The sequence below is a fragment of the Bos mutus genome, chromosome 10 (genome assembly GCF_027580195.1).
Source record: "Bos mutus isolate GX-2022 chromosome 10, NWIPB_WYAK_1.1, whole genome shotgun sequence".
NCBI classification, from domain to species: domain Eukaryota; kingdom Metazoa; phylum Chordata; class Mammalia; order Artiodactyla; family Bovidae; genus Bos; species Bos mutus.
Genome location: NC_091626.1, coordinates 49,351,218 through 49,364,500, shown reverse-complemented (window position 1 = coordinate 49,364,500; position 13,283 = coordinate 49,351,218).

Here is a 13,283-nt window from a genome sequence, read left to right as displayed (position 1 = left end):
GGATTCTCCAAACAAGAACACTGGAGTGGGTTGCCATTTCCTTCTCCAGTGCATGGAAGTGAAAAGTGAAAGTAAAATTGCTCAGTCGTGTCAGACTCTTCTCGACCCCATGGACTGCAGCCTACGAGGCTCCTCCGTTCATGGGATTTTCCAGGCAAGAGTACTGGAGTGGGGTGCCATTGCTAATTGTAAGAGAAATGCAAATCAAAACCACAACAAGGTTTTACCTCACACAAGTCAGAATGGCCACCATCAAAAAGCCTACAAATAATAAATGCTGGAGAGGGTGTGGCAAAAAGGGAACCCTCTGACACTGTTGGTGGAAATGTAAACTGGTGCAGTGAGCTGGTTTGGTGGTGCTGAATTCTCTCAGCTTTTGCTTGTCTGTAAAGCTTTTGATTTCTCCTTCATATTTGAATAAGATCCTTGCTGTACTGCTGGGTAGAGTAATCTGGGATATAGGTTATTTTCTTTCATCACTTTAAGTATGTCTTGCCATTCCCTTCTGGCCTGAAGAGTTTCTATTGAAAGATCAGCTGTTATCCTTATGGGAATCCCCTTGTGTGTTATTTGTTGTTTTTCCCTTGCTGCTTTTAATATTTGTTTTTTGTGTTTGATCTTTGTTAATTTGATTAATATGTGTCTTGGGGTGTTTCGCCTTGGGTTTATCCTGTTTGGGACTCTCTGGGTTTCTTGGACTTGGGTGACTATTTCCTTCCCCATTTTAGGGAAGTTTTCAACTATTATCTCCTCAAGTATTTTCTCATGGCCTTTCTTTTTGTCTTCTTCTTCTGGGACTCCTATGATTTGAATATTGGGGCGTTTAACATTGTCCCAGAGGTCTCTGAGGCTGTCCTCATTTAATTATTTTTTCTTTTTTCCTGTTTCATTTATTTCTACCATTCTATCTTCTACCTCACTAATCCTATCTTCTGCTGCCGTTATTCTACTGTTGGTTCCCTCCAGAGTGTTTTTTATCTCATTTATTACATTATTCATTATATATTGACTCTTTTTAATTTTTTCTAGGTCCTTGTTAAACATTTCTTGCATCTTCTCAATCTTTGTCTCCAGGCTATTTATCTGTAACTCCATTTTGTTTTCAAGATTTTGGATCATTTTCACTATCACTATTTGGAGTTCTTTATAGGTAGATTCCCTATCTCTTCCTCTTTGGTTTGGTGGGCATTTATCCTGTTCCTTTACCTGCTGGGTATTTCTCTGCCTTTCCATCTTGTTTATATTGCTGTGTTTGGGGTGGCCTTTCCATATTCTGGCAGTTTGTGGGTCCTCTTTATTGTAGAGGTTCCTCACTGTGGATGGGGTTGGACATGTGGCTTGTCAAGGTATTCTGGTTAGGGAAGCTTGTGTTGGTGTTCTGGTGGGTGGAGCTGGATTTCTTTTCTCTGGAGTGCACTGAAGTGTCCAGTAATGAGTTTTGAGATGTCAACGGGTTTGGTGTGACTTTGGGCAGCCTGTATACTGAAGCTCAGCACTATGTTCCTGTGTTGCTGGAGAATTTGCATGGTCTGTCTTTCTCTGGAACTTGTTGGCCCTTGGGTGGTGCTTGGTTTCAGCATAGATATGGAGGCGTTTGATGAGCTCCTATTGATTAATGTTCCCTGGAGTCAGGAGTTCTCTGGTGTTCTCAGGATTTGGACTTAAGCCTCCTGCCTCTGGTTTTCAGTCTTATTCTTACAGTAGCCTCAAGACTTCTCCATCTATACAGCACCGATGATAAAACATCTAGGTTAATTATGTAAAGTTTCTTCATAGTGAGATACACCTGGAGAGGTACACAGAGTTACATGGAGAAGAGAAGAGGGAGGAAGGAGATAGAGGTGGCCAGGAGGAGAAGAGGGGGAATCAAAAGGGGCGAGAGCAAGCTAGCCAGTAATCACTTCCCTATGTGCTCTCCACAGTTTGGATCTCTCAGAGATGTTCACGGAGTTACACAGAGAAGAGAAGAGGGAGGAAGGAGACAGAGGTGGCCAGGAGGATAAAGGGGGAAATCAAAAGGAGACTGATCCAGCCAGTAATCAGTTCCCTAAGTGTTCTCCACAGCCTGGAACACACAAAAAGATTCACAGAGTTGGGTAGAGAAGAGAAGGGGGAGGGAGGAGACAGAGGCAACCTGGTGGAGAAAAAGGAGAGCCCAAGGCAGGAGAGAGCAATCCAGCCATTAATCTCGCTCCCAAGTAAAAATGGGTACTGAAGATTGGGTTCTTAAAGGTACAAAATTGATAGCAAATACCAAAAAGCAAAGATTAAAAATCTAGAGTAGAGGTTAGATTCTCAAAAATACAATATTAAAGAAAAAAACAAAGTCACAAAAATTATGATATATATATATATATGAAGTTTGCTTTAAAAATAGGGTCTTTTTTTTGCAAAGTAATAGTAGGTTATTAAAATGAAAATTAAAGGAGTAATAGAGGACTTAAAATTTTTTTAATGTAAGGAAATTTAAAAAATGATAATAGTAAAAATATAGCTAGGCCTTTCTCTGGTGTTATTGTGGACAGTGTGGGGTCAGTTCATTTTCAGATAGTTCCTTGATCTGGCTTACACTTCTCAAGATCTATAGGCCTATTCCTATGTAGTCGGTGCTAACTGCAGGGTTTTAATCTATTTCACCTGTCACTTCCAAAGCGGTTCCCTCTGTTTATTTCGGCTTCTGTCTGCTGGCCTCTTCAGCGTCTAATTTCCGCCCGGACACAAGGGGGCGGTGGTGGTCACTTTTTTTAGGCTCACTTGTTCAGTCGTGCTGTGGGGAGGGAGGAACACTGCAAACAAATATCACTGGTGTCTGTGGGGAGTGCTCCCAGTGTCTCGGCCACACTTAGGTTTGCCCCCGCTCACTGGCGTGTGTGCTTTCCCAGTCTACACTGCTTAGGCTCTAGGTTGCTCTGCCGGGAATTGTCTGAGGCAGGTCCTGGGTTGAGTGCACTTCCTAGGTCTAAGCCACTCAGGCTCAGGTTCTTGAGTACTCAGGCTCAGTTCTTCAGTACTCCACAAAGGTGCAGACTTGATTGGGCCTGCATTTTGTGCCCTTCCCCGGTTGGAGCAGCTCAGGTGACCAGGTGCTTGGCAAGCATGGTCGCCCCAGTTGGGGCTGCGACTTATCACCTCCCCTGTCCTTGCCGCTCGGTTTTCTAGGTGTACAACAGGCGTGCCTTCTCTTGTGTGCCGTGTGTCTCCTCTGGGGAGCTTATCTCTGGGTGCGATCCTCCGGGTGGATGTCGACCGTCCAGAATCCCAAGGAGTCTTGGTTAGCAACAAAGCCTGCTTGCAGTTTGGTAGATGATGCCTCTCTGGGGCCGCAAGTGCCCCCTTCCAGCTCTGGCTGCCCTCGCCTGCCTGTCTCTGGAGGGGGATAGGCCGGTCTGCAGCCGGCTAGCTCTGCTCAGTCCTTTGTTCCGTGAGCGGGCCTGGCGGTGTCTTAGGTTAGGGCTTTTCATGGGATAGCTATCCCACAGTCTGGGTTGCTCTCTCTAGTTAGTTCCCTCAGATTGCCCTCGGAGCATTCAGGCCCGGTCCTTATCCTAAGCAATGCAGCCCGCACCTTCCTGTTCAGTCCCCGCTTGCTAGTGGCAGATGCAAGCGTCTGAGCTGCTTCTCCGCTGGGAGTTGCCTTTAGGCATGTAATCTGTGGGGTTTAATTATTTATTTATTTTTCCTCCTGGTTATGTTGCCCTCTGAGGTTCCAAGACTCGCCACAGAGTCACCGGTGAGAGTGTTTCCTGGTATTTGGAAACTTCTTTTTCTTAAGTCTCTCTTCCTGGGATGGATCTCCATCCCTCCCTCTTCTCTCTTTTTATCTTTTATATTTTTTCCTACCTCCTTTTGAAGACAATGGGCTGCCTTTCTGGGTGCCTGATGTCCTCTGCCAGCATTCAGAAGTTGTTTTGTGGAATTTGCTCAGCATTCAAATGTTCTTTCAATGAATTTGTGAGGGAGAAAGTGGTCTCCCCGTCCTAGTCCTCCTCCATCTTAGGACCGCCCCTGACAAATACTATATCACTCCTATATGGAATCTAAAGTATATACAAATGAATGTATAAACAAAACAGAAACAGACTCATAGACACAGAAAATAAATTTATGATTACCAAAGGGGAGAGAGAGGGTGAGAGGGACAAATTAGGGGTATGTATTTAAGAGATATAAACTGCTATACATAAAATAGATAAGCAACAAGGACATACCATATAGCACAGTTAGTTATATTCAATATCTTGTAATAACCTATAATTGAATATGTATAATTTGCAAAAAAAAAACAAACAAACCTGAATCACTATGCTGTACACCTGAAACTAACAAAATACTATAAATCAACTATACTTAAGTGTTTTTTAAAAAAGATTTTTGAGTGTAGATCTAAGTTCATGATTACAGAAGGGAAAGGCTTTAAGTCAGAAAATGCAAAGTAAAAACTACAAAGACTAGTGAACTGCACAATGTAGGACCAGGTAGTCAGCCAGTCACCAGGGGCCCACTGGGATTCAATGTTAGCACTGATCCTCTACTGAGACACACATTTCAACGTCATGTGTCCAACTCCAATAATATATCGATATCTCTGTAGAGATAACAGGGTAGTAAGCAAATTCATGAGTAAGTCATTACTGATTTGAGCCAAATACAGGAAACTATCAGAATTATTTTTAAATATATTAATGAAGCCATTCCCTCAACAAATGGGACATTATACAGAACTCTCAAAACCTCCCCTCGTGTCCCTGTTTGAATCATCTTTAATACATATCTTTACACGATGTATTCCATGCACCCCCATGTCATGAACTCACCTTTTAAAAAACAGCTTTATTGAGATATAATTCACATAACATACAATTCAGTGGCTTTGGATATACTCACAGATATGTGCAACCATAACCACAGTCAATTTTACAATATTTTCATCACTTCAAAAAGAAACCTGGTACCCTTTAGTTATCACCTCCCAACTCCACCTCAGACCTTACAAGCATACTAGTCTCCTAAAGTCTTCCCCTGGAAGTTACAAGCTTTATTCAATAAATTCCAGAGTTTCAAAATAGTTACGCAAGACAAATTCTGCCAGTGCAATTGCTGTCCTAGGTGGGGAGATTTCCGGTTGCTTCTTATTTCATCTTCCCAGAATCCTCCTTGGCATATTCACCCTTGGGTTTCCTGCCTACTCACCCCATGCCCTAACACATCTATATCTGTATTACCTCCTGTTTTCCATTTCCATCCCCTACTTGGGTGTTCAGACTATTAAAGAGGTCATGAATTCTGCTCAACAAGGGGCATCAGCCACATTTCAGGATTCATCAGTCCCAGAGAACCAGGGACCCACCTCTTTAAATCTCTCAACTCTTCCTCCTCACCTTGTACCCTTTTACATTTTTGCCCAATTTTCTACCAACATGATCAAATTCCTAAGAGAGAGGGATTTTCATGTTCTGTGTTTATGTGCACATACCTTCTTTTCTAACTTCCAAAACCATAACAAGTTTGTTAGGGTTTTTTTTGTTGTTTTTTCATTTTTTAAAGTTAAATTCTGTTGACAAATTTCCCCCAAGATCTCTGAGTTAACTACAGACAACAGGATTATTTTTAAAAATTCTTTTTGTAAAACTCAACATCTCCAAGATCTTAAACAAGGAAAACCAGCCCGTTGAGCATGCATGTCTGATGCCTCTGAGCCTGGAGCAGGTCCTCTGACCATAACTAGTGGAGAGCAGAAGTGGTGATATTTCACCTCCCATTGCTCCCCTTGCTGCCATTCACTCTCTGAGTGAGGCTGGTCTTATTTGTGGACTAGTAAACACTGGGCTGTAGGGAAGGGAGATTGTAGGCCTCTTTACCCTGAAGAGAACTGCAGCTTGACTGGGCTGCTGAACTGGGCCTTTGTAAGGAAAGGGTCCCCCTGCCTCTCCTCCCCCACCTTGTAAATGTCCAGGGAGAAAAGGCCCACAGGGGAGTGGGTCACCCTCACAGTTGTGGCCAGCCAATTCCTCGCTTGCCTGTGAGTTCCCAGAGGAAATGCAAACAAATCAGACCACATTTGGCTGCTGGCCAACGAATCTTTTAACTTCTTCAATAAAAAGTCTTGAAAACTTTGATTCTGACCCAAATCTTTTGCTCTAGCATAAAAAGTGCTGGGCCTCAAGGCTCTCTGTTGAGGGAAACAGTGTGTCTGTGGCATGTGAATAAGGATGTTTATCTCAGAACTGGTGCCTCGAGCTTCACCAGGTTCTATAATAAGCTCCATGCATTTTACTTCAGCTTTCAAACCTTCCTGAATTTCTAGTGAGTGTTTACCTCCACCCGTTAGAGCAGTCGTTGGGTGGGTTTACTTGTGAATGGTCTTAAGCCCATCTTCTTTCTTTGTAAGCCTCCAGTTGTGCTTTGTAAAAGGGCCCAGAGGTTACTGAGTTTCCACTGAAATTGGGATGAGAGAAAACAAACTCTCAAGCAGGAAGCATTTAAAAGGTGTTGGTCACTGGTATTCACTATCCAAAGTGGTCCTGGAGCTACCACATTACAAAAAAATAAAAATAAATTTAAAGAATTGATGAGCTAAAAGGTGTAGTTTGTTTTTTTTCTTTTAGACTAAATGGTACATTAGATCTTTTTTTTCATTCCCTCTCTGTTGCTGCTTATTTCCAAAGTAGATTATATGGCAGACGCCTGCTCTCTAAAGTCACATCTCAACCTTATATATAGAAGTCTCAAGAGGTGGACCCAGGGACAGAGGAGCCTGGTGGGCTACAGTCCATGGGGTGGCAAAAGAGTTAGATGTGACTTAGCGACGAAACAAGAGATGGAAGAACCCAGTTTTCCATGCCCAGGTGTCTCTCTTAGTCTCAAATCAATACCCTTACCACCTTCACTTCCACACTTCCCTAGAAATAATATTACTGAGTTCACTTTGAGCCTTTGAGAGGAAGTCTGGAGGAAATCAGTTGCAAGCAAACCACTAAGCAGTAATTTCTTACTCTACTCTGTCACTAGTTTACCTGTACAATATGGACATTCAGAGAGCAGCTGAGCCTTTGCATGCGGTCTCCTGGGTATGACCTTCAACCTCCTAACCTGAAATCTGCCTTCAACACACCTGGGAACCAAAGCCATCAAGAACATTCCCCAGAGAGTGTCAAATAGCTGGAAAAGTAACTGGGAGCAAGACAGGATTCCAAATTCAAGGAAAGAAGAAAGAATCATAGATCAGACCCCAGGCAAATTTTTTTTTTTTTTTCATAAAACTGGAGTGACCAAAAAAAAAAAAACAAAAACTGGAGTGAGCAATCATTGTTACCCATTTCTTTATTTGCTCCCTTAAATAACATCTCACAGAGTCAACCTCAAACTATTCATTTCCATCTAAATGACTTTTAGTGAAAATAGGTGGGAACTAACTCCATTTCAGAATTAATTCCTTTAATGGCACACTTTCAGACATGTCACAGAGCATTGAGTGTTATAAAGTAATATTTTTGTTGCTATTAAAGTGCCAGTTTAAATTATACGTACATAAATGTGCTGCGTCTAGTCTGTTAGGTCACCACCAAATCATTTCTAAAGACGAACACCATTAACAAGAGCAGGGGAAGTGCTTCCCTATTTAGGCATCCTTTCTCTCTTTTTAGCCTGGTGGCTATACACACATCATCATCCCTCCCCCATCCCATCTCTGCACACACACACACACACAAACACACACAAAATTTACTTTAGCCTCCTCTTAAAACAATTTCATTCTATCATAATATTTGTGGAGTAAATGTGATACTTGACCTTATTTTGTTCTGTTTTCATTATCTTGTTATCATTATATTCATTCATTTACATGGATACTTCTAAAATTGGTCAGAACTCTCTTGGAGCCTACAAATTATGACAGCAGACAAAACAACATATTCGTAGATATGTATGACGCTGCAATTCTAAAGCACTATGAAGTCAACTCCTCATATGAAGATAATACTGCTAGTGCTGATAGACAAGCCATAAACGACTATGCTGGATGCCTGTCTTGGTAATGTCTTTTAGAGCTTTGGAAGAATCCCTCACTGTAGGTCACTTTGTTTGACCTTCCTCCTTTCTCTGGGGAATTTCTGGGTGACTGTTTAAGGGGAGACTGATTCTAGAGGGAGGTAGCCAAGGCTGCACAGAAAGGGCTGTGGTCATTGTCACCTGCCCAGGGAAAGAGTAGTTCATGTTGTTCTCAGGTTGTAGCAAGTCCTATCATGGGCTGCCCTGAGGATTCACAAAGCTGCGCATCTGCTTCTGCTGCCCCTATGCTTCCTCGGTTTCTATCCTTGTTCACTATAAGAACCAGAACCTTATTGTCTTGGTGTTCAAACACAGTGACTTGCCCTGTCATTTCTCCATCTAACCATCCCTGCCCTCTCCCAAGTCATTAACCCAAATTCCTCCTCCATGCTACAATTTTACCCCTAGAAAATTGAACTTAGCTATTCTATTGATCAGCAGACTTTGCTTGGAAGCCCACTTTAGAAAAGCAAGTAACAGAAAACTTCTGGCTGTTTCCAATCTAATGGTCTCTCTGAGCTTATCTTGTTTTATTTTTGGCTTCCCAAACTCTGATCCATTTGAGAAAATGATAATCTCTCAGCAGAAAGGACAAACTTAATGAAAGCACCACATACTTGGTAAAATTTTAAGAGTTCCTAGGAAGAGTCTAAAATTCTAACACTGGAACTATTGCCATACATTTCTGAGAAGGATAACACAATAATCCATTATCATGCCCCAATACCTTGGCATAGCTTTCTGTCAAATAGCTAGCTATTTTCTTGGAAAACAATGTAATGAGATACTGATGTGGCAAGTTTTGATAGGAGAGAGAGGATGGGAGGAGAAGGCAATGGCAACCCACTCCAGTACGCTTGCCTGGAAAATCCCATGGACGGAGGAGCCTGGAAGGCTGCAGTCCATGAGGTCGCAAAGAGTCAGGCACGACTGAGCGACTTCACTTTCACTTTTCGCTTTCATGCATTGGAGAAGGAAATGGCAACCCACTCTAGTGTTCTTGCCTGGAGAATCCCAGGGACGGGGGAGCCTGGTGGGCTGCCGTCTATGGGGTCACACAGAGTCAGACATGACTGAGGTGACTTAGCAGCAGCAGCAGCAGAGGATGGGGTATATAAAATACAGAAAACTCAGAAAGGGAGAGTACAATAAGTAGATCACCATCATGGAATGAAGTGGACAATATTAAGCACCTAAGGATTATGGCAAAAAGAAAATAGAAGCAAGCTCTGAATCAATCAAGATTCAGTCAAAAAAACAGAAAACACTCCAGACATTTCAGAGAGAATCTGGTACAGGGAATTGATTATCAAGTTGATGAAGGCTAGGAAGCCTAACAAGGTATATTAATGCACCCCAGAAATCAGCAATAACATGAACCCAAGATGCCACCAATCTCTAAGTCTGAAGGGGCCATTAAAGGAGGCAATGCCACTAACTCTCAGGAGCTAGGGTATCCAGTTTGAATAAAAATTTGAAGTAGATTTTGGGTATGTTCCCACTTCCATTTCCATGTAACCCCCTTCTTCAGGACTCCAAGCCTGGGGGTGAAGATTTTATAGATTACATAAAAGATTAAGGAAAGCTACTGTATCCCAGTGAACTCAGTCCAGAACCCTCAGGCATCAAAGAAAGGTTGAGTCCTCTCTGGTCTTTAAATAAACAGGAGAGAAATTAATTTGATCAACCCTTGCCCTTACCCTCCCCTATACCAGCTGGCTCTCACCCCCAGTCCATCAGAGGTAGGATGACCAGATATCCTTGGTTTGCCAAGGACAACCTCAACACACACTTGTCCTAGCATCACACCTTTTTAGCATATGTCCTGGAATTTTCATCTTTTAATGAAGTATTACTAAGATATAAAACTATAAAACTCTTAGAAGGAAAATATTGATGAAAAATCTGCATGACGTTAGATTAGGCAATGATTTCCTAGAAATGACACCAAATGCACAAGGCAATCAAACAAAATAAGGGATAAACTGGATTCATCAAAATTTAAAACTTTTGTGCTTTCAAAAGACACTATTAAGAAAGTGAAAAACTCAGAGAATAAGGAAAGTATCTACAAATTATCTGATACGGGTCTTGCATCCCCAATATATAAAAAATGCATAACTAGACAAAAAAAAACAACAAATAACCCAATTTTGAAAAGGGCAAAGGTTAAAAGACATTTCTCCAGAAAAGATATATGAAAAGATGCTCAACATCATTAGAATTAGGGAAACAAGCCAACAGATAAACTGGATACATCAAAATTAAAAATTCAAATCAAAACTACAATGATATATCACTGTTTATAAAGGTACCTGTTATCTCTTCACACACTAGATATAACAGAAACAACAGATGGTAACAATTGCTGATGAGGATGTGGAGCAATCTGAAGCCTCACACACTGCTGATGGGAATGTAAAAGGGTGCAGACAGTGTGGGAAACCATGTGATGGTTCCTCAGAAAGTTCAGTGTAGAGTTACCATGTGATGCAGCAATTATACTCCTAGGTATATGTAACTAGGAGAACTGAAAACATATATTCACGTAAACATTTACACACAAATGTTCATAGTAGCATTATTCATAATACCCAAAAAGTGGAAACAATTAAAATGTCCATCAACTAGAGTGAACAAATGAGGTATATCCATATAAAGAAATACTAACAATAATAAAGTATTGTTGAATGCTACAACATGCTACAACATGCCTTATGCTAAGTGAAAGTAGCCAGACACAAAAGACTACATATGGTATGATTCCATTTCTATAAAATGTCCAGGATAGGCAAATCCACAGAAATGAAATAACAGTGATTGCCAGAGGCTAGGGAGAAGGTGAAACTGGTACTGACTGCTAATAGGCACAGGGTTTCAGTTGTTGTGGCTGAAATAATTATTTATTTCATTAAATAATTCCATATGTACTTCTGTATGTTTTTTCTCTGGATGTATGCTGCATTAAAAAAAATCACTCATTTATTTGATGATTGTTCTTATAATACAAAGCAACCCCCCCAAAAAAAAAAACAGTGAATAATCAATTATCAATGATTAACTTGCTATAGTTTTCCTCTGCTTTACAAATACCTTCTTCAATTAAATAAAATAACCACAGTATAACTTCCTGACACAACTGCCAAATTAATCTAAAATAAAAAGAAATTATTGTAATTTCTCAATTTTCTTTAGCCTAGCTGGACTTTTGTCATTCAGAATGGCCTCCAATCTGAAAGTAACCAAGAAAAGAAAAAGCAAAATGTGTCTCTTTTCAGTAGAAAAACAAAAACCCCCAGTGACAGGCTTGTCAATCTGCTCACAGAAGTTATGGCACCTTCTTATTGGCAGAACTCCTGAAGGGCCAGCTGCTCCTCACCAAAGCCAAAAGGTGTCAAAGAAACAAAAAAGGAAATAAGAAAACAGGCAGGGGATATTCAAGGATGATCATAAAATCCCAATCTAGGTCCTAACTCTACTGCTAGATATGTGTGACCCTAGGCAAGTCACTTAAACTCTCTGAGACTCAGTTTCCTCATCAATAAAATAGGAAAATAATATCTGTCTTCAGGCAGATTAAGCCCCTGATAGTATTTGGAATAAGCCTCTGACCTAGAGGCACTCAATAAATGTTTCCTGGTTGTTGAGATGACAAAATGCTTTTCTTTGGAGGCCTTTTAGACGTAATTAGGGATAGAAAGTCATAGATAGCAGAAAAATTATATAGAGGGCTTTGCAGAATACAAGTTGGGAATCCCCTAATGTGAGGAAAGTTGATATTTTATTTTTTATTTTATTACTAGCTTTTTAGCCACACCACGTGGCAAGCAGGATCTTAGCTCTCCAACCAGGGACCAATCTTAGGCCCCCTGCAGTGGAAGCACAGAATCTTAACCACTAGGAATCTGGGGAGTCCTGGAGGCTGATATTTTAAACCAACTTCGTACTCTAATAAAGAGGACAAATAAAGAGAGGACAAATAAGTTTCATTTTGAGTGGCAACTCAGACTAACTAGTAGTGAATGCCCAAAGCGCTATGGCAGAAAGAATTCTGAAGATGAGTCCTGAATCCAAGGCCAGAAGGGATGTGATAGATTACGATGTTTGCCCTCATCTCAGAAGAGGAAGTGATGACATATGCCATTCCTGATCTTCTATGGACTAAGGACAAACCTGCAGTGACTTAGGTAGCTAACTTCACAAGAGAAAACTCAGACAAGTAATATAATAGTACTTCTTAAACCAAGAAATATTTTAGTTGAGAAACAATTTACTTTAAAAAAAAAACTAACAAAAATACCAATACTGATTAAGATCTATGGTATTACAGGGACAGCTCTTTTCAGGGAAATCCTTTTTTTCTGACTTCTGCCCTTGAAACTTGAGGAAGAGGGCAGGAAGGGATACTCTGTTGGACAGCCCAGGACCTGACACACTTTAACCATCCATACGTTTCTTGTCCTTGGAAGAAACAAAAATCCTCTCCCCTCCTCCCTCACTCCCACCAAAACCCTACAATTTATAGACAAATCAGTAGTTCAAAGTCCACAGTATTCTTCCTGGGACTTCCCTGGTGGTCCAGTGGTTCAGAGTCTGCTTTGCAATGCAGGGGACCTGGGTTTGATTCCTGTTTGGGGAACTGGGATTCTGCATGCTGTGGGCAACTGGTCTTGCATGCCGCAATGAAAGATCCCAAATAATGCAACGAAGATCTGGCATGCCAGGGCTAAGACCCAACACAGCCAAATAAATATAAATAAATTTTGTTTTGTTTTGTTTTTTTAAAAAAGGAAAATTCCCAGCTACAACTGCCAATACTGGGGCAAGTTCAGCTCAGACCAACCTACCAAGGAGTTTTTAGCCTGGAGCTGCTCCAGCAAAGGCCTCTGCTTGTGCCCCTCTGGCCTGTCGAGCAATGTCTGCTGATGCAAGACTTCAGAGCTTCATTCTGATGGGAAGATTTAAAAAGTCCTCTTCTACTCCCCTCTGCTTTCTTAATCAACACTTAGCTGCCACAATAAGGGGCTCTTCCTTTTGATGCTAATTGCACTGCCTGATTGTAGGGTTATTATCTTTAATAACCTGGCCAGACCTAAAACATAGAGAGGAGAGTTCCATGTCTACATAGAGTAACACATGCCTCTTCACTCCAAATTTAATACTGAATTTGATCAAATGCCTCACGAATTCCTAGCATAGTGTAGGAGTGTGTCCTTCATGAAATCAAAACCTGG